The 25,352-nt window shown below is 48.9% G+C and overlaps 1 protein-coding gene and 1 pseudogene across 2 annotated transcripts in view; both read left to right on the top strand.

Moving 5' to 3' along the window:
• Nucleotides 1-2,231: 2,231 nt before the first annotated feature.
• LOC149342895 (uncharacterized) overlaps nt 2,232-25,352 on the top strand; it is a 38,234-nt gene continuing 15,113 nt past the window's right edge. Inside the window, exon 1 of the mRNA XM_089545401.1 lies at nt 2,232-2,673. The gene's annotated coding sequence lies outside the window, so the exon portion shown is untranslated. The remainder of the gene's footprint in view (nt 2,674-25,352) is intronic.
• On the top strand, nt 12,451-17,250 carry LOC149342896 (zinc transporter ZIP3-like; annotated as a pseudogene). Its single transcript, XR_016283082.1, has 3 exons — nt 12,451-12,598; nt 14,874-15,403; nt 16,421-17,250. The product of XR_016283082.1 is annotated as a zinc transporter ZIP3-like (transcript).

Here is a 25,352-nt window from a genome sequence, read left to right as displayed (position 1 = left end):
GCCTGACTTCGCGGGCGGGTTTTAATCTGCTTGCCCTTCTAAAACGTGTCCGCTTATCAGTTTACGCATGACTGCTGATATGAGTCACAAAGTACTCGCTGTAAACGTACGCCCACTACACATTGTCATGGTCTTGTCGCTCAAGCCTTGCCTTTGGCGAGCTTCGGCGATAGACCTGCCGGCATACATACGCAGATTCCGAATCGTCCCACGAGCGTTACCGGTGAGGCAGACTGCTTAAGATGGTATACACGCCTCACTGTAAGAACGATTGGTGAACGCTACAGATGCGCGCCCTGTCCCTAAATTTCAGTCCAGGCGCAAAACGGGCACGAAATGTGAAAAACAAGCAGCCGTTTGCTTTCATGTCGGCTTTCAGAAGCGGCATGCCTTTCGTCAATACTGTAGCTCTTCTGTCATGAAGAAGCAAAGCTATAGGTGCTACCATTGCTCTTGTCCGCTATATGAGGTATCTCCACGATACGTCACTGGCGCCATTTTGGTATTCAACGCCCAGCCTCAGCGCTGCAAGCCAAGGATGGGGGATAAGCCTTATTAGACACGAACCTTAGCCTTTCGCCGTGCTGCATGGACCCCGAAATGTCGGCCACTATGGCTTGAGTGAATACCACCTCCTATAGAAGCCGGAGAACCCGCAACGTAGCTCTTTCATAAACCCGCTCCTACGCTTTCTCATATCAGGGTTTCGAAAGAAACTATTGAGCTTAGCCGCTTGGAAAAGATACCAAGCGGCAGAGACGTGCAGAGTGATAATAATGGCTTAATTACGAATAAGCCCTACCATGCTGCTGCTAAAAATTAGGAGCGTCATTATACGCCGTGGAAGCTTATCTGTTCCTGCAGGTCCAGTTTTCTTAAACATTACTTTTAACTGTGAGGCAACTGTGCAATATTGAGGGATACTATTATGAACACATTGATGGATAGGTCTAACATTCCGATGCGTAGCAAAATATTGCTTTCAGATTTTTTTTCGGTGCTCGCACCGAGCAGCTAAGAATGTCATAGAAAGACAATTGGGTGCGTGTTTGACAGTAAATAGCAGAAATGTGCAGGCGCCCCAAGAAGAGATCTGCGGATATATTTGATTGTTATGGCGCACTCTTACGATATTGTGTTCAGAAAAAACTTCCCGTCGAAAAAAATACGCTTCTCTAGAATTTCTTGGTATGGAAAACTTCCGGCGCTGTCATCAGTGATAAAATTTCGCTGACGGCAGAAAGTACCGCCCACGATGGTATCTCGGTATGTAGGTCGCACAAGTCGGCGTTCGTGAGCTGCCAATTTAGCCGAGACTACTATCTACGATTGTTTCGAGACCACAGCAGAAAGCGACGTAATCGCTTCCGAAGCGTAAAGCGATAATGTGACCTTTCATAACCTCTGCACTTTTGTTCGCAGCGAACTGACGGATGGCAAAAATGTCGACCACAGGATATAGGGTAGCCCCGTGCAGCAGACTACCTTCTAATAGGTTTCATCCCTTGCCAATGGGTGTCCCTGAATTCATCTGTTTTTGGTGGTACTGTTTATTCGGTTCATCATTAGCCAGGCTTCAAGCAGAAAATCCTGCCTTCTGTTGCCACTGCTTAGGCACAATTAATCAGATTAAATCGGCAAGTGACGAGGACTATATAATCTGAAGGTGACGATTGAAACTGGAGTGAAAATGCTACTTCTTGAAATTTGGCCTTCATAGTACGACAATGAAAAGGCGGCGGCTTCCGTCAAATTAGTTGATATCATCCGGCAAGTCATCAGTAAATACCTACCCTGTTTTAAACTTCAGCTTACAGACCGCCTCCGTACATCTTTATTATCTGGACATTTCTAAACTAACAGCCAAAATCTGATCTTGTATTTCTCCTAACAAGTGTCGATCTTGATCTAACCACGTAAACAACGAAAAAGCTCGGTATAAAACTCCTAAACTGACCAGCCACAAAGAACAAGACGTATGACATCTACGTCAAAGTTTCTTTCTTTTTTAGTTTTATGGTTGAAAGCCATGCACCTCTAAATGAACGTGGCTGCCCTAATTTTTGAACGCGCGACTATGCCGTACCACGATAACACTCCGCCAGCTACAAGGAAGCCGTGTCATCGACCGCTCTCGGTGCCGTACATCCTGCGCCATGGACACGACACAGACGCTCGTAATTTCATCGACGCGGGCAGGAGCCGCAGCACGCGCTCGAACGCCAGCTGACGTACTTCCCGGCGAACACGAACGTGAGCGGCCGCGAGACCCGCCACCTTTCACGCCGCCACTCCCCCCTGCGGTGTCCAGTTGAGTATTCGCGCTCGCCGAACAAGCGGACGTCTCTTCAGGACACAATGGCGGCGTCCGAAACCTCCCTCCCGAGACAGCAGCAGCAGCAGCAGGGGCGTTGAAGAGACAAGCGACGAGCATCAAATCTGGAGGACTCTGTGATGACGAGCACGAAGGAGGAGAAGGAAAGAAGCGGCGTGCGATAACGGAAGGCCTCTTCCCTCTCCCCGGCAGCCAGCCTTCCTCCTCCGTCATTCCACGCGCCCGATAAGCCACCGACGAAACCGTGCCTGCCGGCAGCGGCGATCTCTAAATACGCCCCGACAAGCTTTGCAGACGGCACGCAACCTCGCTCCGGGGAGAGACCGCTACATATACGGGTAAGAGCACTTCGTCTTCTATCGCATGTACCGCATGGAACGGGGCTCGCCGTCGAGCCACTCCGTAGCTACGACGCTACGCCCTACGCCGCCGCCGCCGAGGCAGCTTGCGCACGCCGTCGGCTGGCGCGCAGCCAGCCTCTCCAGCGAGGCGCGCACCTGGCGCGACCGGCGCAGCAGCAGTTGGCCGTTTATATAGGCGGTTTGTGCGGACGGAACGCAAGTTGGGGCTGTGCGCAAAAGGCTCACCTCCTTGCTCGCTCGTTGAGGCGCGCGTTATCTCGAACGTGGGGTCGGCCGCGCTTAGGCTGGCGAGGCCTAGCTAGCTGGCCGCGGCGACGCGCTGTCGATGATATACGCCCCCTCATGGCCCGACGAGTGTCCAAATGCGCCCCCACTTAAAAGCGTGCTGTGAGGTAACGCGGTGAAGAAATTCCGAGCGCTGTTGGACCGCTTCCGAGCTGCGCTGACCGTTCGCGGCTTTCGTAATTTAAGCGTTCGCAAGGTCTTTTAAAGAATACCGAACGAGTCCACATCTACCCAGCGAGATAAAAAAGCAAGGAATAATGCCGCCTTTCGTCCTTAAGGCTAGGTTTAAAAAGAAAAGGTAAGATAAGTAACCTTGAAGAACCTCACCGTGAATTATAATTAATTTGGAGACGAATCGAACCTCACAGTGGAAAACTTTCCTCAGTTTTAGATTCTGGAAACACGTCTCACTCGTAGTGCAGTGACCAGACAGACAATATATTTTTGCCCAGAGATATACAGTGCGCAGTCACGTGGCTCAACTCGTACGTCGTCCGCCGCGCTCAGACAGCTGCTCTGTTGCTGTGGCGAGCTGTGTGAGGACTTGTTTTCTCGGTCTTCAGTCGGAAGTGCATTCAGTCAGTGCCTTTTAGATGAGATAGACGCGACTTACCAACGACATTTACCAGAAATATAGAAATGACAACGAAGTCGAAGAGTATCGGGCGCTTAAAAACCACAGCCGCACCAAATATCTGTTTGCTCTTTTGTACCCGCAATAACGTGCTTCACAGGGGAGAATCTTGGGGGAAAATGTCGCCCAGAGGAAAGGACGGCTTTCCGAGCTGCAGAACATGCCCTTAATGTAGCGCGATGTAGTCTTTCAAATGAAATAGCTGGCTGGAGGAGTCAGGAAGATGAGTCATTTCTGAGAGTCATTGAGAAGGACAGGGTGGAATGAAGTTTTATAGACCTTCGAACATATTTCCATGCGTTGGGTCACGCGCACTTAGTGCCGTTCGCGTCTCCATTACCCGTTCTTTTACTACGTTATATGCTGTCTGTTCAATGTGGCGCTTCCTATTAGGCTACGGCCTCGGTACGTGTTTAGAGATGCTACTGAAGTTGCCTACTGCAAGTAAAGTAACAAGGTCAGTCCTCTTCTTGAAACGCGCGTTTAATATTTAAGTGCCGCGTAGAATGCCATCAACCATTTTACAGTTATTAATTTCTTGAAGTTCTGCTAGTGAAGGTCAAGCTTTCGCTTGACCTTCATGTAACGCTTCATGTAACGCGTAGTGCGCGATGCCTAGCTATGAAATTTCACCATCAGTATATCAATGTCAACGTTCATAATTTTTACCAATATAGCCAAGTGTAGGCAAATTTTTACTACCTTTTTTTCTTTCCTGAAGTTGACTGCTCTCTACTTTAGTAGTACAAGCGACAAAAATTTTGACCACGAGAAAATTGAACAGCTTGGTTAAGGGAACTAGCGAACATTTTTGAAGCCCCTTGCTGCGCCCGTTTCTTCATCGTCGTGGTCAGTGTTTCATATGACGAAAGCCCAAGGCGGGAGATAACAGGAACGAACAATTTAAGCAAAAAAAACAAAAGCTGTTTAGAAAATAACGCTGGTAGGAACAGTTGCATAAGCAGAAAGCAGTGGTTCACGATAAATACGAAAGACGGTGCGAAGATGAAAGGCCTCTTACGAAAGTCAACTGCGCAGCAGTTCCAGGAAGGGAAAATTAAGGGATTGTGGAAGAGCGTTCAAAAGGGAAGGGGAGGGGGGCGTTGTAGCTGCCGGGGTAAGGCGTAGTAGGGGGGGGGGTCTTTAATTTTCAGTGCCGAGCTTTGGATTCGTCATCTGTCCATTACTGGGTGACCTAGTTCTGCAGCGTTACGTTTATCGTCGAAAATCAGTCATCACTAGTTGATGTGACAGTCATCGAACCGGCACTTCAGAATGGAGTGACGTTATCGGTTAGGGGATTGGCGTGGGGCCAGTGCGCACGACAAAAGCGCCGCCCCTCCTTCTAGTTATTGTCCTGCGCCTGCCCGCTGGGCCTCGCTATTCTCCTATGCCCCTAACCGATAGCGCCACCCTATTTTAAAACTCCCCAGCGTTCATGTTCACATATACAAAACGAAGTTGGATCAGCTCTTTTCAACTTTAAATGTGGCGCGAATATATGCATCTCGAATAGCCAGATTATTGTTGAACTCCCCCATATCAAATCATCGCCGCTGACAAAGGCACTGAAATCAGCGCATATTTCTGCTGTTCGTGTCTTATTAGAGCGCGCTATTCGTATTTTAATTAAAATAATGTAGGAGATCAGTTAAACTAATCGGCCTCCAAATGACAGGGCTATATGTAAATCGCTGACAACAGCCTTTGTACTGCTGTGTACCTAATCTGCCTCATAACTACAATCATCGTCATAATTTTATGATACTTTCTATATTTTTTCTCTTTTTACAGCTGCACAACTCAGTTATTTTTGTACTGCGAATTGCTTTTTCATACAACAGTATAGCGTATGTAATAAGCTAGAATCGCCCCGCTAGTTTCTTCTGACAAGCGTATTAAAATACCGGAACGAAGCCTGGTCGGCTGAACATCGCTCATTTAATGCGGTTCACAGCTTGCCGAAGATGCGAGGACGATGAACGACACACAGGGGTGGAACAAACATCGAGTACGGAATCGGGCAATTTGTCTTGTATACATGGTAATGGAGGACTTCATACACGAAGAGACGATGCATAGCGATATACACCGGAAACATACAATAAAGAAATACGAACACAATTTTTTTAGTTACTGCATTTATTGATTTTTTTCGTTATACAAACAAAACTAAAGTATATTTTATACATCTGATTTTTCAGCCTCTCGCACCAAGGAATAAGAACCAATTAATATGATCGAATCCACTCTGCACTTTTTGGCCGTATTACAACATCGACTTTCTCTACAGACGTCTATAGGATATCACTGCTGAAAACCGCTAGAAGAAACTAATCCAACCCTCCATTCCGCGTAGCTAGTCGGCCAGTCTGATCCGAGTACATAGTACAGGTCAACCGCAGACGGTACGAAGTTGATTTTAATGGCAAACCCTTACTATATAGAGACAGCAGCATGGCGTAGAGCTGTGCGCTGCGGATCTGTTTTCGTCGCGATGAATGCCTGCGAACATAGTTAGGTTACCATTGAATGAGGTCAATTTCCGCGAAGAATACTATCTGGCTTGTTCAGGGGCCGCATGCATAATTTCCTGTCTTGCACCAGCCAGGCAAGCTGCGTGGATTGCCATTACACGAGGCACATTTCCGGCCGCCGTCGTTTTACCGGAAGCATGCACAAAAGCCGGGACAGCATCAGCCACACGCAGCTGCAGCGACTCTTTCCACCAGCTGAAAATGATATTTCGCCATTTTAGCACTCGGAAGAAAAAAAAAGAGAAAAGTACAGCTTAACAGAGTGGGCCCTGTGAGATATCTTACATTGTGGGAGGTTTTGTCATTAAAAAAAAAGGAACTATGCGGAGTTCCAGCTTCGGTTCAACGCACATGTGCTTGGATCTCGTAGAAGTATTGAGAAAGAAGCTCTGAATTCAATGCGCTGCCTATGTGGCTTATGCGCCGTTGGCTGACACTGTGATAGCAACAGCCGGGGAGGAAGTCGCTCACGATGCTCACCTGCCGCGAACTGTTACTAAGGGTAATAATGAGTGCGACGTCTTTGAATAACTGCGCATGAAAGATGATAAACTGTAGCTTAAACACTAAATCCTCAATAGAACTTCGAAGAGACTCTTTTCTGTGTGCAGTTCTCTTACTGCAGCACACTCAACGCCACTCAGCTGCATGAGAATTCCATATACAAAGAAGTTAAAAGCGTTCTCAAATCACTACCGCAGCGGTGGTCTAGTCGTTTGAACATCAGCCTCGCATGCGGGAGGTGCGGGGTTCGATCCCCTGTTCCGCCGGGTACCCACCGGTGATACAATGGGTACAAGCTTTCCCTTGGCCTGGTGCTCGGCGTCTTTAGGGTTAACTGCTTGGGAATTGGGTCTTTAACCCTACCTTGAGTATAAGAAAAACCTTGTGTCATGGCGCTCTATGACTATTGACGCCCTTGCGCCATAAAAATTAATCATCATCAGCGTTTTCAAACCTAGGACTATAGCCTAGGACTATATCAAAAAAACGCAAGTTAGAGAAGGTGCATAAATTAAATGCAGAAATCATCTGCTTGCTCTGCAAGTATTCGCGAGCTGTATAAACTGTACACCATTGACGTCACATGGCCATACCTACTCTTAGCAAAACAACACGGATGAGCCTTGTTGGTGTATAAAGCATTTGGAAGACGGACTTGTCAAGCGGAAAGCACGTGCTGAGTTCGAGGGCTGTTTTCATCTATCTGCCTACGTCAAGTACGATATACTCACCTTGTTATATGTGCACAATGCATGCATAAGCCATCAGGTGAGCTTGTTTTACATATATTTATGTATAAATACTTTATAAAGAGCTGCAGTGACCCTTATTACGCTGATTCAGAATGCACTTCTGATGTTTCTGTGCATAAATTTAACTTCGTAATACCCATGAGAAATATTGCAAATACATGCTATCAGGGTTCCACATAGAGCGAGTAAACAGAAACATGCGCAGGAAGATTCCGACGCCTGAGGATGCCGTTCGCTATGGAATCGCAGCCGCTGTCTCTTGTATACGTGCGGAAAAAAAAGTACAAAAGCTGATTTTCTCACCAAAATAAAAGTTTGCCTGGCACCGCGCAGAACGAAGGATTGTCGAATCGCCGTATCGTATTACTACCGAATCACCGCGTCGCCCAACTTCAGTGTGGGCGCTCAACAAGGAATGATCTTTCGCTTTGAGAGAAAACGTGTACCTTTTACCGTAATTCAGAAAACTGGCTGCTCTAATGAACGCAGTAAAAAGTACTTCACTTCATATGGGCTATTGTGTACAAATAGATAACCCTTCCTCCTGAATGCAAGCGCCACAGTGCACAGGCCCCTTCTCCGTCGAAAAAGAACCCCTGCGCTGGTCTCTACCACTCTGGCTTCAACTAAACCAGGCAAAAAGTTTTTAAAGGCTTTCAAAAGAAATGGAGTTTTTTCCTTTACTCGAGTGCTTCTATCGATCATTATGCAAGAAGTCAGGTGTAAGTGTATAAGGAAATACCGAAACTGAAACTTCCGCTCTTGTGTTTACCTCCCCTTTTGTAGGACCTCTTTCTTCTACACATAGATAGCAAAAATACGGAGTCACGGTGCTTTTAATTCTGCATCCGAAAACTAGGCTTTCTTGTTTATTACTGGCCTCTGCGGCTGCGTTTCGGGGAAGCGGCTGACACAAAATAGTTACTGAACCTTTACTCAAAAACCAATTTACCATTTAACTCAGAATTTTTCGCGGCTTGTAAACTACAAGTATGTACCGCAATAGGAATATGAATTTTTCCGGAGCGCTTCATTGTGCATAGCCATGTCTCGTGGCCCCGAGTGCCTCAATACCGAATAACGGTCCCGTTCCCTCGAATCGTGAACTATGAAGGCAAAACCGCATGCATGCAATAATGCTTTGAGGCGAGCCGTCTCCCGCCCACGTGACATACTACGTCCTTTAATTTTTTTTTGTCTTTCTGTTTATATACGCCCGGACAACTTGCTGTGCCTCTGCAGCCAAGGCTGCAGGCGGGAAAAGGAAAAGGGCGGGTCTTTGTGTCCCTGACGCGGTGAGCGGTCTACCTCAGCCCTACAGCGTCCCCACACCGTCTCTCCAGCTTCTCCCTTCATCCCTCCGGTGTATAGACTGTCTATAGACTTCTTATAGACCTACTGCCTTCCGATAGAAATTTCCTTTTGTCTATTCGTAGTCTATAAATCGTCTATACACAAACGTTTTAAGTGTATGGCCATAAATCTATGGATTGTCTATAGTGTTTGTATTGCCTATAGACTAGTCTATAGGATTTGTCTATAGAAAGTCTTAATAGACTTAATAAACAAAAATATGTGTACAGTCTACAGACTATCTAAAGATATTTTTGTAAGGGCTAGCCTGAACAATGAGCAAACCATTCCCCACAGTACGGGAAAAAAGGTCTGTCTCTTTCCATTTCCTGCCTAGCCTTGGCTGCAGAAGGAGGAGGTAGAAGAGGAAACTGATGCGGGTTAACGCATGCGAGCACTCTTTTTTCCTGAGATATTACGCTCCCTACACGTCTCTTCTCTCCTTTAGGCCTTCGTCCCCTTCCCCACTTATTTTATTGCCGTAACAACTTCGCTCACACGTGCAACTCCGTTGTTCACTGGTCCACTGCATGAAGCGCTTTACGCTAATATGTTTTCCTTTTGCACTTTTCCTTTATCCGAACATTCCTACTTCCTTTTGTAGTCTCGTGCATTGTTCTATCCGTGCTCGTTGGACGAATTGTTTTCAGCCTTATTGTATTGTCGGCACCGCCAAGGAGCGTTAAGAACAAGTGCGGGCGTCTGACTTTCTATCTTCCTTTTTATCGCAAGAGCTCCCAGTTTTCTCGAGTATAGAACGAACGCAGCTGTTCCTGCTTTCGCGGCCTCCGGCAAAGAACGCCTTCGAATCTTTATCTAACAGTGACCCGATCCGCACGGCTGCCAGCAGTATGTCGTTGCCCGGCGCGAAAGAACACAGTAAGGGGATGTCCCAAGTGAAGAGCTGAGAACATTGAACTTTTCGTATCTGTGTGAAAGAAAAGCAGTACTGGGCATGAAATGGCGATGAAACACGGTGTGGACTCTCATCCTCTCCACTCGACCACTGCCGTCTTTGTCAGTTCAAATATATGAGGGCTCTATTCGTTCAACAAGAACAGAAGGCTACATCCATTATAGCGCCTCCATTACCTAGTGTGACCGGGCTGGCCGCTAATGACCGTATCGTTACTGTATTAGGGTGAATTTAACGAGTCTTCTTTCTTTAAGAAATGAAAAAATGTCTGAATTGCAAACAATATCTAGCGCGTTTTGTTGGTTCAAACATAATGCGCGGTGTTCGAGTTGGCGTCCACTTTTGACTGCCAGTGGCGTACGGGTAAGCAGATTACAGGCTCTATTATAATCCACAGTAGCAGCCTCACGCACGGCTAGATATTCGATAGTTTTGTTGGCACTGCCTATTTGGCCAAGCCAGTCAGCACTGTCTTTTTGAGGCTTGTAACCAGTCATGGTAGCGATTCGATTATTTCAATGTAATGAATTGATCTGTTGTAGTTATTTGTCAGTATAATTAACTAATTACTTTCGAAATTTTTATTATTACGAATGCACCGCTTCCTTTTGCCGCAAGAAAGCTCTATTCACTCGATTAGCGGGTTGGGCCTCGAAAGGAGGACTGACGTGATCAAAACCTGCGCCGCCAAGCCAACAAAGTCGCTCAGGTGGAAAAGTGTCGATGCGCGCGCAGGCGTGAGTCGCCATATTGACGGTGTGAAAAGAGAAAGCTATTCAGCTTCTTGCGCTGCGTACGCCCACAGACACACCGAAAGGCGATTTTACGAGTTTCGAGTCGTACTCAAGGCTGAAAAAGCTTTTCATCGCGTACAAACGCTGGCATCGATAGCGTCTGCGAAGCAGCTATTCAGCTCGGCAAAAAACGCCTGTTTTTCAAATCAGGGCAAATATCCCACTCTCTTTGAAACTGAGCTCCTCCTGCTTGTAGCAGCTCTGATCTGTCTACTCCTTTGTATGGATGAAAACTACAAAGTCATTCAAAAGTACTTTGTATCACTCACTCTTCGAAGTATTGATGTAATGTCATTGCTTTTTGCGAGCAATAATTGGTAATTTTTTAAAGCCATTGCACTTTTACGATTTTAGGAAAGTAGTTAGGCAATTTTGCCACGTATGCTTATAAAACATATTTGAAAGTTCGTCAGCGTTGTTTGAAAGTCCAGTGGCAGCTTGTGGCTGATTGTTGTCCTTTGTCGCCGCCAGTGAATCCTTGATTTGTCGTCGAGACGACCGACCCGGCTTGAGCCAGAGCGGAACTCGTCGGCAATTCAGCTGCTGTGGTCCGGATGGCTCGATGGTTTCCACTTCTTTCGTTACGGATGAAATTTAAAAAAAAAATTATTAGGATTGCTGACCTTCCCAAGGTAGACTTATGGGTGATTGTAGCGCATCTTTCAATGAAGGCGTTCTGTAGTCGCCGATGACTGAGCCATGCAGTGCATGGTCGAAACAGTGAAGTGGCTGACCGCCGGAGGTCACCGTCTTTTTCACGTACCTTGATGAACTAACTGCAGCTGACCACGGTTAATATATGACGTCAAGCCTGCTTGGCTTCCCTCATTTACTGCAGATATGGCGATGATGATGACATAAGAGACGATATGAGTGATATATCATATGACTGCATACGCACATACGTGCTGATGAACGCTCAGATATACTTTTTTATCTCTTAGATATGAATGATGAAATGGCACAAGCACGCAGTGCCGTCATGAAGCATTGCATGCTGTAGATAATTTCACGTTCCTCTATTTTAATGCGGATTTTATACGAAAAAGACAAACAAGTGGAATACATGCGGGCACCAGGTTGGCAACGGATCAAACGGCGTGGTCATCGCTGTACTGTCAGTACATATCAAAAGCATGTCTAAAGCCAGGCTGCTCTTAAAGGAACACTGATGATAGCTCCACCCATTTTTTTTCCGTAAAAATTGATTCTCAGGGTGGTTCTTGCTTTCTACGGGGGTGCTTGTTAGGCAGAAAAAGATGCACTTTGGGTGACTAAATGGGACTTCAAAATGGAACATCTCTTTCCCCGCCTCTTGATTCGATCTCGTGACACCAATGTCCGAGATGACTCCGTGATCACAGTTCAGAAACTAGTGGCTGTGTAGCCAAGCCTCAGGGATCCGTGACTTAAAAACTTCATTATATCGCTGTGCTTGCGAAAATGGCCGGTGGTTGCGACACTTGTATCTTCTTTCTTTTTTTTACCTTTTCGAGCTCACAAATTTTGTTTTTTTTTTCTGTAAGTGGCTTTTTTTTTTTTTTAAAACGCGATGCTGCACCGACTTCATGCTTTGTGCGGAGTAACTTATATAAATTTGTCCACATTGCCTTCGCGACCGAGTCGAAATAGTACCCTCGCTGTGGCCCTTCAATTGCGCTATCTAATAAAGCTGAGGACATCATGTTTTTCTTTTATTCAGCTAATTCTGCTCAGATTAGGAGCTTCCCAAAATCTTTTAACATGTCCCACCAGAGCACAAAACCAATTTTAAAAAAAAAAAAACGGAACTCCCACTGCCGATTAGGGTATTATTTCCAGAAAGTAGGTAGGGCATTCACATCGTCCGCCGTTTCGTCCGCACATTCCCGTGCTGAAAGAAGGCGTATGCGGGGCGTGTTTACTTCAAACGTGCCGCATGAGCAAAAGCAATTCCGATCGGCGCAGTCAAGACTACGCTACACAATGCTTTAATCTGGCGCGTGGAGATAACCTGGCCGGCAGAGCAAACGATACGCCCCGCTCTTTCCGCTCTCCTGTTTTTACTACCACCGCACTCTGAGCTCACTGTCAGAAACGCACTCGGAGCTCCACACAACCCGCTCGCCCCGTCATGCACTATAAAGGTATTTCACCGTTTCGGAGTCTGCTTTTCTGATCTAGCGCATTTGTTACCTCATAGTTTTAACGAACAAAAAATGGTTACCGAATTCTAAAGGGGTGTATATAAAAACGCCGGAACTGCAAAGGAGGTTGCGTAAAGAGTCATTCAAGCACGGAATTAGTTGTTGCTCATGATATTGCTCATGATATTGCTCATGCTCATGATTCAGTATGGTACCCGGCATTGCACTCACTGAGCGTGGCAGCTAAACATTCATCTGAATGCTAAACGGTGACGACGACCCACATCCTATCTTCTTGTCAGAAAACTTGGGCTTCTGGTTGCGATTCATTGCACTCCATTTATTTCATTATGCACTTTAGCAAAGTGAGTAAAATTTAAAAAAATTACCTGCTTGTGCTAGTCGTAAATACGCCCTATTTTGTGTATAAATGCAGTATTTTAGGCTCTGCATTTAGATCCACGAATAAAATAGCGAATAAGCCCCGCCGGGGTGGCTCAGTGGTTACGGCGCTCGGCTGCTGACCCGAAAGTCGAGGGTTCGATCCCGGCCGTGGCGGCTGAATTTCGATGAAGGCGAAATTCTAGAGGCCCGTGTACTGTGCGATGTCAGTGCACGTTAATGATCCCCAGGTGGTCAAAATTTCCGGAGCCCTTCACTACGGCGTCCCTCATAGCCTTAGTTGCTTTGGGACGTTCAACCCAAATAAACCAAAATAGCGAATAAAATAGCGGCCTCGCATTTTCCATGCCGTGATACGTTGAAACTACGCGTGACTATCTAGTGACTAGTATCATGGTTTGTACAGAGAGAAGTTGGTTGTTTCAATTCTAAGCTGGAGGTGTTGGTCTCGATTGAATATGCAGCTGAACAATTTTTCTAGTGTATGGTTGGAAATGCGTCCCTCACTGCCATTATTCACTGAGTAGATGCTTGACTGTTGTTTACCCAGACTTGAAACAAAGCTGCATGTGTATTCCAACTGCGCATGCGCAACTTTAGCAGACGGCGAATCCGTCATAGCACCCTCAGTTTCATGCAAACGGTTTACCTAGACTTTGCTTGTCAAGTCTAGGAAAACAGATTGCTTGAAACTGAGGGTGATATTACGGATTCGCCGTCTGCTAAAGTTGCGCATGCGCAGTTGGAATACAAGTGCAGCTTTGTTTAACAACGTGGGGACTATTCTCTCTCTGCAAGTAATTCGCCTTCGTTGCGCAGCGCGGGCACGGGCTTGCTCTCTAATCACCGATTAACAATTCCTCCCCAATTTTCTTCGGTTTGTCTGTTTTTTTTTCACATTCTATCGTGATGGCTTTTCGATGGACACATAACCTATGATTTCCGTTTCCTTCTCTTTACTTCGTTTCGTTAAATTATTTCGATATCACGAAATTTATTTTGTTAGTCCAGAGCATGTTCCTTTCGTTGCAAATTTTAATAGTAATACATCTGCACTTAGGTGGTTAAACTGCATGGGCATATTGGCGCGGGTGCTGCTTTTGTGTAACACGAGCTGTCACATCCAAGTCCACTATTTTCAAGTCAATACACTGGCAGTACAAGCCTAATGCGCAGGTGTCGCGGAGGGACTTATTTTGTAGCGAGAGCTACATTACCCGCAGTCTCGCTGTTTCGCTGTGGGCCTTCGGCGCCACTTGTGCGCATGTGCGAGGAGCCGAATGACGTCACAGCTGCCGGCGCCGCGCACCGACGCCGCTCGCCTCCGACCGAGATAGAGAGACTGCGCATGCTCGACACGCAGCTGGCGCGCCGTGCTCTACTGCGCATGCGCGGCAAGGGGAAGAGGAGGAGGGTCGCGGTGTATAAATGATGTGATGCGGCGGTGGCAAAAAAAATGGCGACCAAGGAGAGCGAGGCCGACGCTGTGCGGCGTAGGAGACGGGAGAAACTCCCGAGTCGTAGGACCATGACGATAGGCAAACAATCTAAACGTAACCAGGGTTGTACCGTGCCTATCGCTACGTATATCCTGGCATAGCTCAGCTAAGCCACTGCCAATTTTTTTCTCAGTCGGATTTTTTTTTTTAAATCACGCCGTGAAAACTACACAAGACTGCATAAAATTGCGTAACCCCCGACTGCGCCTACCAAGCCGCCTGAATCTTCTTTGCTCCTGTCCGTCTGGGGATTTTTCCTGATCCGTAATGGAAGAACGGTGTCCAAGGTCAGTCCTGGCAGCTTGTCTAGCTCTAGTCATGCCCACAGTGTTGTAGGCGCTACCTGACGCGCACGTCTCCCCTCTTTTTCGCAGATCAACCAGATCGGAAGTACCTCTGACGGACATCGCATTTCTTATTTTGGACCAGAAGACCAGACGGACGTCTCCTGAAGAAAACTCTGCCCGAAGACACTAGTCACCGACACCTACTACTGCGAACGCGGCGGGGACTTACGAAATCAGCGAAATATGGCGTTTCAGTGGGCTCAAGTTGTGGCTCCTCTCCTGCTATTGTTCGGGACGCTGGTCTCTGGTCTACTTCCCATCTGGCTCATCAAGAGACTCAGCGTGGCCAGGTGGGGCAACAGAGCCTTCTCCTTTCTCGTCTGCATTGGAGGAGGCGTACTCTTCGCCACGAGCTTTTTGCATCTCCTGCCGGAAGTGCGCGAGGGCTTCGAGAAATTGTCCACGGAGTTTCCGGTCACTGAAGCTGTCGTCTGCTTGGGCTTCCTCGCTGTCTACGCGCTGGAGGAAATAGTCCACGCCTGCCTAGGCCACAGTCACCACGCGTCCGACCATGGTCACTCGCATACAGGGACAGTAATGACTTGCAGGTAAACAAAGTTATTGTCTTTCTGCGTTACGTGTTCAATAACTATGTATTAAATAGCGAGTTTTAAGTATTGGCCATAGTCATGGTAGAAATTGTGTTCATTACTTCGATGGTATATAAGCTTCACTGTCTCCCAAATTTTTCGTGCTTCATTGTAATTTTGCTCAAAAACAAGACAGCCGTATACCCAGTACAAGCTGAACATTTTAATTAAGTAGGCGTTGTTCGAAGTGTTATCGTATAGATCACACTGTTCCTTGCAGATCAGCGCTTGTTGCAACGGCCCTAATAAAACGCAGGGGAATAAAAAAGATGCGATTTTCAGGTGCTAAATCCGTTTCGGTAACTTCAAAACCGCGAAGTCTCATTCTTCTTTTTGTTAATATGTATCGCAACTACTATATGACCGTCAATGTAAAAAGAATCTTACTTGTGATCCTAGGTCCAATACTCCAGTTACGTGTATGCCAGAGAACATTATGTGGCGCTTTTCCAAAACCATGGACCAGCGAAACGAGTGTAATGTACGAACTAAGTGATTAAAAGTTTTGCCGCCTCCTCCTCTTAAATGTAAGATGAACAATTTCAAAATATATTCCGCCTATTGGCATCTGTCTCCACGAATATGCAAACAAAATTTTAAGGCAAAGAATAACCGCAAAGACTTGCGGGAAATTTCCTTTTGTTTAGCTCTAGCCAAGACCCCAGAAGTGCCGTGAGACAGCGCATCTAAGGAGGCGGCGTGATTACGCACGGCTATCGTTGAAATGAGTGTCACATCACGTTCTCGCCCCTTAATAAGCGATGGAAAAGATAGAAAAGTGATAGTGCAAAAAATTCGAGCGTCTGGCTTTCAGTTGCTGCATCTCGTTGATTAAACGTGTATTTGCTTCATGGAGCGCATTAAATCTAACAATTCAAGAGTTTAAGGTGTTCGCTTAATCGATGCCTGAGAGACCAGTCGAGAAGCTTATACAACGCGCTTATACCACGCCCTTTTTTTGTTTTCTGTTTTCTCAACCTGCAGTCAAGACGCTGAGCAGCCTCCCCCGGCGCAGGAAAACAGTGCAGAGCGCAAGCAGAGCTTTTCATCCGACGTCATCGGCAATCAGGACACCCGGACTGCGGAGCGCGTTTCGCTCGGAAGCGTCCTCATCGTAGTGGCACTTTCATTTCACTCCATCTTCGAGGGTCTCTCGCTGGGACTGCAGTCCACGAACCAGGCGACCTGGATCATGTTTCTCGCCATCTCCATCCACAAGTTCGTCATCGCGTTCGTTGTGGGCTTCGACATGAGCGCGTGTAACATGAAGCGCCGCAACATCTTCATCTACATCGCCATCTTCTCGATCATGTCACCGCTGGGCGCCCTGATTGGGGCCGTCACCAAGAACAAACTGGACGATTCGCCTGTGGTCGCCGGACTTAATGGTGTCGCCACGGGCACGCTTCTATACGTCACCTTCTTCGAGGTCCTGCAAAGGGACAAGAACAGGCAGCTGACCGGAGTGATGCAACTGCTGGCGGTGCTCCTCGGATTCTCCATCATGTTGACGCTAGTCCTGGTTTTACCTCACGACTGAGTTGAAGACCATCCCATTGTTTGTTTTCTCTTGTAGGTTTTGTTGTTGCACATATATGCCAAGTGGCAATCCATCGGCCGGACCAGATGGTTGACGCGTACCTGCTGTTAAAAATGATCGCCATCGAACAACTTTTACACATTGTGATATAAGATGTCAACGAAAATGCAGCTCATTTTTTTTTTCTTTTGGACTAACGTGATCGCGTGCAATAAATAATGCATCTCTTGGAACTATCGTGATCGCGCGCAATAAATAACTGTGAACCTTTGAACGAGTCATTGTGCTTGATTTCTGCCCACTGTTGGCATTTCAAACGTTATTCCCTGCACTGTGGCCTCTTTCTAAGGGAGTCGTTTCAAGTATCTTTTATTGCAGTACCAGATTTTCTGGTACTGCCAGGTACCCCTGTTCGCTATTCTATTTGTCAGGACAGCTTTTCCAGCCGTTCCGAAACGTATTCTTTTTGAACAACGTATAGTCACCGAGGAACTCGGGGCATCTCCTCAGCTACTCCCGAATTTTCGGCCTGGCTGAATCGAACATGGAACAGACGGCGACGAAGTATACGCTGCTTGCGGCGATTTTGAGATAGAGTCGAAACTTAAACATTTCTCGCGGCGTTAAATCCCTTTCCAATTAAGGTCCGACTGTAATTTGGAGTGAATACAGGAACGTTTACATCGTTCAACGACGCTCTCGCAAATATGGCACCACAGAAAGCGAGTCAGATTCTCGCTGATTTCTTTTCTGGTTGTCGTCTGCTTCGGTTCCATGTCGATCAAAGAACGGTCTGCAATGAGTGGCGACGCATGGATGGGAGTTTCCTGTTCGTCGATGAGTAAGGAGTGTGTGTTCTCGACTAGATAAGGCAGGTTTATATCGCACAACGTACATGGCGCTTCGTGAATGGCCCGTAACAGTCTAGCGAGTGCCAATTTTCACTGTCGAGACAATGGCGAGAATTTTCTCGAAGTTCCTTCGTGCTTCGGATACGAGATTTCACGGAACATGCTGTATCTTCCTGCGCACGTCATTCTCGATTTTTGTTTCCGGATCGTGCATATCCCAGAGCTGCCCGGTGATATTTCTGAGCTAGGCAAATCGAAGAAACCAGTTATGTTGGTATAAGCTGCAGGAGAGAAATTTATGGGCCTATAATAGAGGCAACATGCACGATACGTAGCTCAGCCACTCTGTTCTGTGTGACAGCAAATTCGAAATCATTAACCTTGCTTTAATGTCTTTTTTTTTTTACAGCGCAGATGTTAAACGCCCGTTTCCGGGTTGAGTGGCGTCAGATGATGCAACGTAAGAGATGGAGGAGAGAAACCAGGGAGAAGGGGAAAAGTAAGAGAGGAGGAGAGAGGTGGGCGTGGGAGAGTGTAGCCCCGATTGGACAGCAAAAACTCATAGGGTCCGGAGATAACGGATACGGCAGCTTCCGGCGATACCCACATACACACATACACAAACTTTATTGACCTATCTGTGGGAAAAAAGTAGTTTGTGCCCGCAGAACCACAAACGCTTGCGAGCGGGACAACATTGAGTGGTGACTACTAATAAACGAACAATAAGGAAAGACCATCTTTATTCAATGGACATGATACTGCAAAGCGAAAACAGTAAGCATAATTCCCATTCTTGAACCAATCAATAACCAAACTGATAGTAGTAGTAGTAAAAAGACTTTTAATCAACCATAATTTACAGGCCGAGCATTTCGACCGCCTGGGCGACCAGAAGCCGCTGTTCTTCTTCCCCTTCAGCGCCAAGCCAGTCGAGCCAGGTGGTGATGGATAGAGAGGGTGGGGGGAAGGAACCCGACTGCTGAGCAGCCGGGCAATAGAATAGGCAATGGGCCAGGTCCGCATAGATACAGGGGCAGTTGGGACAGGAAGGGTCCGATCGATAGCGATAGAGGAAGAGGCGGGACGGGGTGATAACTGCATTCATCTGAATGTGCCGAAGAAGGCGAGACTCCGGCACCGTGAGTGATGGATGAGGGGGAGGGTAAAGGCGTTTGTCGAGGCGGAGCTCAAGGTAGACCTCTTTTATGGTGCGGCGAAGGGTGAGTCTCCCACCGTCCTCCGAGGGCTTGGGCCAGGGGATCAACGGTGCCCGGAAAAGTGTGTCGCGGGCGAGCTGATGGGCCAGCTCATTGCCGTCAATCCCTGAATGCCCAGGGACCCAGCGGAGGAAAACGATGGAAGGCTGCAGTGCGGAGACCGCTCGTTCGACCTCCTGTTGGAGAGAAGGGGTCAGGGTGCGTTTCTGTATGTGGTGTATAGCGGCTTGTGAGTCCGAATAGACTGTGTACTCTTGGAGAGAGGGAAGGAGGGAAAATGACTGGAGGGCATGCGCAATGGCGAGGACCTCGAGGGACAATGCGTCTGGAGGGTGTAGATACGGCCCGCTGGTGTGGGTTTCAGGAGCAGGGAGGTGTGGATGGTACAGGGCGTAGCCGCAGGAACCTCGAGGAGCCACGAAGGAGGCATCCGTGTAAGCTACACCCTGGGTATCAAAGAGAGGGGAATGGTGCTGTGCGGCCGCATGACGACGTCCGGCGTGCAGGACGGGGGACATGTTGGTCGGGAGGGGAAGGATACGAAGATTGGGGGCGGGGGTGGGAATAGGAGAGGTAAACGGGGAGATTGGAATGGGCGAGATACCCGCTTGAGTCAATAACCACTGACCCTGACGGGTAAGGGAAAGCCGGGCAAGCTGCGAGTCACGATGGAGACTGAGAAGAGAACGAAGAGGATGGAAGAGGCCTGTGGCAAAGAGCTTAGTGGTAGAGGTAGTGATAGGAAGGTTGAGAGCTGCCTTGTAGAGGCCCACAAGAGCAGTCTCGAGAGCGTTAAGTTGAGTCTGAGTGAAGGAAGCGTAGGGTGCAAAGTACAAGACCTTGTTGAGGGCCAGCGCGTGGGCAACTCGGCACGCGTGAGCCTCGTGGAGACCTGAGCGTCGAGTGACCACGCGCCGCAGGAGGTGAGTTACAGAGTGGCAGGTGGTCTCAGCGCGGTGAAGGGATTGCACATTCTTAGCCGCATGCAAAGGGAAGCCAAGAACTTTGCACTGTGTGACGACAGGAATGGGAGAGCCAGAAAGGTGGAGAGAGACGAAGTGGTTGTGTGAGCGCTGGTAGGAGGAATGGCTGAGAAGGAGAAGCTCGGATTTCTCAGGAGCAGGAGAGAGGCCAGCGGTGGTGAGAAAGGAGTCGATGAGATCTAGGCCACGTTGCAGGGTGTCCTGTACGTGACCGGGAGATCCAGATGAACACCAGAGAGTGATGTCATCGGCGTAAAATATATGATGCAGGTCGGGAATTTCAGCTAGCTGGGAGGCGAGAGGGGCCATAGCAAGATTGAAAAGGGTAGGAGAGAGAACCGCACCTTGAGGAGTGCCTCGGGTGAGGTTGTGGGGGTCGGACAGATAGGTGTCGACTCGAAAGCGAGCGACACGTTTAGAGAGGAATGAGCGGATATAACAGTACATGCGGGAGCCACAGTCTAGGGAGGCGAGTTGGGAAAGGATGTGGTCGTGGCAAACACCGTCGAAGGCTTTGCGAACATCGACGGTCACAAGGGCGTGAATTTGAGAGGGGGTAGGTGACAGAAACGTGTGCTGGAGAACCAGAAACATGTCCTGTGCACAGACGTGGCGTCGGAAGCCGATGAGAGAATGAGGGAAGAACTCCCTCGTCTCGAGAAAATTAGAGAGGCGAGTCAGGGCCATTCGCTCAAGGGTCTTACCAACACATGATGTCAGGGAGATTGGGCGGAGGTTAGAGAGAGAGGGAGGCTTGCCCGGCTTTGGAATCATAGAAATGAGGGAGGAGGTCCAGGAGCTGGGCAGGCAGCCGCTGTCCCATGCATCATTGTAGGTTTTAAGGAGGAATTCTTTGGCGCAGTCAGGAAGGTTGCGAAGTGTGGTGTATGTAATGGCATCCTCACCGGGAGCCGAGCGTGTAGCATTAGCAGCCAGAGCCGATTCGAGCTCCCGGAGAGTGAAGGATTGGTCCAGATCGGGGTTAGGTCCACCGCAGTACACCGGGTAGGAGGGTGCCAGAGGGGGCGGGAGATAGAGAGAGGCGAGCTGATCAAAAACATCGGAGGGAGTTCCTTGAGTGAGGGCTTTAGCTAGAGTGGGAGCAAGGGCAGGCTTAGTGCCAAGGAGGGATTTGAAGAGAGACCATGTGGATCGCGAGTGCAATGCAGAGTCAAGACGGTCACAAAGAGCACTCCAACGAGAGTGCTCGAGGGAGGCGCAGTGGGCGACGATCTCGGCCCGCAAAGCAGTGATGCGGGAGGAAAGTTGGGCATTGTGTGGTTGGGAGCGAAAGGAGCGTTGAAGACGTTTACGGCGACGCCATAAACGGAGAAGGTGAGGATCTGGGTCTTGGATTGGGTAACGAGAGCGAACGCGACGGCTACTGGACGTGAGCGCTGCAGAGATGCGCGACGTCCAGTCGTCGTAGGATTGAAAGGAGTCGGAGGCGAGATTAGTGCGAAAAGCATGCCAGTCAGTGTGAATAATCGGATGACAGCGAGGGATGTGGGAGAGAGAGGTGGTGATATGGATGAGAAAGTGGTCACTTAGAAGAGTTTCGGCTGTCACCTGCCAGTGAAAGGAAAGTGAACCCCGAGAGAAAGTGAGGTCGGGTGTCGTAGGGCGTTGTGAGGCAGTGCCCGCTCGAGTAGGAGAGCCAGGAGTATTAAGAAGGGTGAGGTGGCGTTCCTGGGCCAGACAATGGAGGAGGCGGCCGGGTTTGAGGGTTTTTGGGTAGCCCCAGAGTGTGTGAGGGGCATTAAAGTCACCACCAAAGAGGAGATGGGAGGTAGAAGAAAGAGAGTGAAGGAATTTGCCCAGAGCAGAGAATAAAGAGGAAGTGACAGGGGGGTTGTAAAAAGACAAAAGGACGAGTGAGATGCGGGAAGAAGGGTGGTAATAAACCACACCAACTAAATATTTAAGGAGGGTGGAGGGGATGTCAATTTGCTCTACGAGCACGTCACTGCGTACATAAATAGACGCAAGTGGTGTGGCCGTAGTGGCATGGTAGGCGCGGTAGCCTGGGACATTGCGGGCCGTCCGGGTCTCCTGGAGAAGGAGAAAATGAGGTAGGGAGGGGCGGGTGAGTAGATACTGGTGGAGGGGGGTCTTATTGTGACAAAGATTTCGGCAGTTCCACTGCACAATCTCGAGGTCCTCGCCAAACGCCATTATGATAGAGGAGAGGAACGCGATGGTACGCGTTCCTTCTTTTTTGCCGGGGGCAGTGACTCATGGACGGATTGAAGCATAGATGCAAAGGATTCCAATTGCTTTGATTGTGCTTGGAGGGTGGTAAGGATCTGGAGAACCGAAGTTTCCAGCTGAACCAAGCGAGTGTGATGTGCCTGTGTGGTGGTTTCTACAAGGTCAGCCAAAGGGGCGACCTGGGCGCTGGAGGAAGGAGTGGTGAACGTGGCAAGGTGCTCATTTAGCTTGCTAAGCTGGGAGGTAAGAGAGGAGGTGGTTGTCTGGAGGGTTTGAGTCAAGGCATGTATCTGCTGTTGTAGATCGTGGGAAATGCGCTGCTGCTCTCGCTGCTGGCGTTCCAGCATTGCGAGCCGGAGGTCGAAGGAGCGGTTCTCGTCAGTCAAGGATGGAGAGGGTGGTGTAGTGGAAGAGAGGGACGCTGGCACCGAGGATCCTTTAACTATGGCGGCATAGGAGCCTGGTGGTGACGTGATCGGAGATGATGGAGATTCATGATTAGAGGAGGAGGAGGAGGAGGAGGAGGGGGGAGGGTTGGTGGGTTGAGTGGCCCGGCGCAAAGCTAGGCGTCGGAGGTATGCAGCTTTAGCACACTCGCGTTGCTTAGCAAGGATGAAGGGGCAAGTGGGGTCGAGGGAGGGGTGGGTGTTCACCTGGCAATGAACGCACCAGGGCTGGGCACACACATGAGCGGAAGGGTCAGCGGGTAGAGGAGCAGCACAGCGACGGCACTTGGCCGGAACGCTGTGCTGGGGGCACTGGTGGGCGCGATGGCCTAGAGTGAGACAACGGGTGCAGGTGGGAGGCTTAGGTTTATGAGGACGGCACCGGAAGGCAACGCGTTTGAAATAAACAAAGTGGGGGATGACGGTGCCAGCGAACGTTATGAGCACTGATTGAGTGGATCCCATCATGCGAGCAGCGAGAATATCTGTTTTGAAAGATTCCAGGTCATGCATGAGGTCATCAGGAGTGAAGTGGCCCCCGACGTTATGGATGACGCCGAGGCATGAGATGGGAGGATGGGGGGTGTAAGTTTTGATGGTGACAGGCTTACCATGAATCTGAAGATGCGTGACAGAGAGTAGGAGGTGGGCGGTGAGAGGAGAATGAGTCTTTAGAAACACAAGGCTTTGGGCTGGCTTGGCCTGAAGGGTGATGTCGGCACTGGTCTTCGAGGAAAGTTGAGCAGCGGAGGCGACTGCGGCGAGTACGTCGTAGAGAGGTAGCTTGGGGGTGAGGGTTCCAGGGGGAAGCTGGATGGCAACTGTGATGAGCTCGGCGCGGGGTCGGGCTGCGGTGGCAGGCTTACGGTTTGCACCGATGGTGGTCCAGCCGATTTCCTGGGAAGGAGTGTCGTCTGCCGGGGACGTCGTAAGGTCCATGTCTGAGTCCTCAGCCGGAGTCTCAGTGTGCGACGCGGGTGTCGGGCTTGAGGTCTTGGTGTCAGTGGGACCTTTGGCTGGAGTAGGTGCAGCGGCTCCAGCGGCGGCGACGAACGCAGCCGGCTGCGACGCGTCTATGGCCCCGAAGCCCTTGGCGTCCCTTGTAGCGTGGAGTTGGCTAGGTGTGGACGCTGCGCCGCCGACGAACGCTGCCGGCTGCGCCGCGGCCGTCGATCCGGTGCTCCCAGCGTCGCTCAAGGCGTGCAGTGCGGCAGGAATGTGATCGGTTGCGTGGGCGGCGTTGAACGTACCCGTTTGAGAGACGGCTGTCGACGTGGTTGGAACAGGACCCGCGGTGGCGGCATCGGTGGGTCTGGGCTGCAGGGGCTTGGTCAGACGCTGCATTGCGGCGGTGGAGGCGCGGCGCGTTAGGTTTAGCGAGGCGCCGCGCCGCTTCACAGTTTTGGAGACGCTTGGAGGGCCAGTTCGGCAGCGGGCCGTGATGCCGATGGTTTTCACGTGCTCCGGGAGCTTTCCTGGAGCGATGGAGTGTAAATCCAGGGGCGGGCGAGGCCCTGGACCAGGCCAGGGGCAGGTTAAAGCAGAGCGCGGTAGGCAGCCAGCTAACCAGGGCGGCGCCACCTAGCGGAATCCCACCAAACTGATAATTATACAATCAAAAGAAAGGAACTATGTGGTCACTGAAAAGAAGAAAACGTGGTAAATATAGTATGCAGGTCACAAGAGAACTGCAATAAATTTATTCAAAGGGATTCATAAACCAAGTTATCTATGCGAATTCTTCAGCCTTACTAAAATCAAATCGCGGAACTTCTTTAGGCAGCTGGTTAAAATAATAAGGAATACAAACGCATAATACTATAACAGAGCTTATAAACCCTTCCGTGCTGGCGTACCTATATATATATATGGCATGACCACGCCAAACTAAGGTAGTAAACACGAAGACCTTCGTTGACTTTGAACTTTGGTGCTCATTTTGACAGGTCTTTCGATCTGCAAAACGCGCAGTGCCGTAAACTCATGGCCAGCACTACAATAGCGTGTCACACGAGTATCAAGAGGACCAGTAGCGTGAACTGCCCAAACATGACTGCACGCGGTGCGTTTTAATTTCTTAGCCGCCGGTGCTTTTACAGCCCAGCTGTTCATGCTCCAATCTGTAGGTTGAGTGACGACCGTCACTGAAGCCTCGAAGACGAGGATGAGAGGAGGGGAGAAGGGGAGGGGATGAATGATGCCGCATAGAGTGTGACTCCGATTGGACAGGTGGCGCTCAGGAAGTGGCTTTCGCAGTTGCTGACTTGGAGCTAGCTCAGCCTTTGTGCTTCGTGATTGCAGTCGGTGACTTAAGCCAACATACCGCATTCGCCGACGAGCAATAGTTTTATTTATTTATTATTTACCTATTTAGTAATACTGTGAGCCTTCTTCGGGCTCGTACGGAAGTGGGTCAAGTAACGTGTACATATAAACAGCATGAATAAAAGCAACAACAGGAACACAGTGGAACTGGCGATAATAATCGGAGTCAAGTGACTTCATTTTCTTGCGCGAAAAAAACGTTCAACTTTCCCTAAGGAGTGTGCGAATATTCGAATACCTTCAATATCGAATCGGATGTTCTCCTGTTTGATGCGCTGGACGAATCGAATATTGCATATTCAAGATTGTTCGAAACAAACTGAATACGATATCAAGCTTT

The sequence above is a fragment of the Amblyomma mixtum genome, chromosome 5, assembly GCF_055824585.1.
Source record: "Amblyomma mixtum isolate Tamu chromosome 5, ASM5582458v1, whole genome shotgun sequence".
Classification (NCBI taxonomy): domain Eukaryota; kingdom Metazoa; phylum Arthropoda; class Arachnida; order Ixodida; family Ixodidae; genus Amblyomma; species Amblyomma mixtum.
Note: the sequence above shows the minus strand (reverse complement) of the source record. Positions and strands in the feature narration are given on the sequence as shown.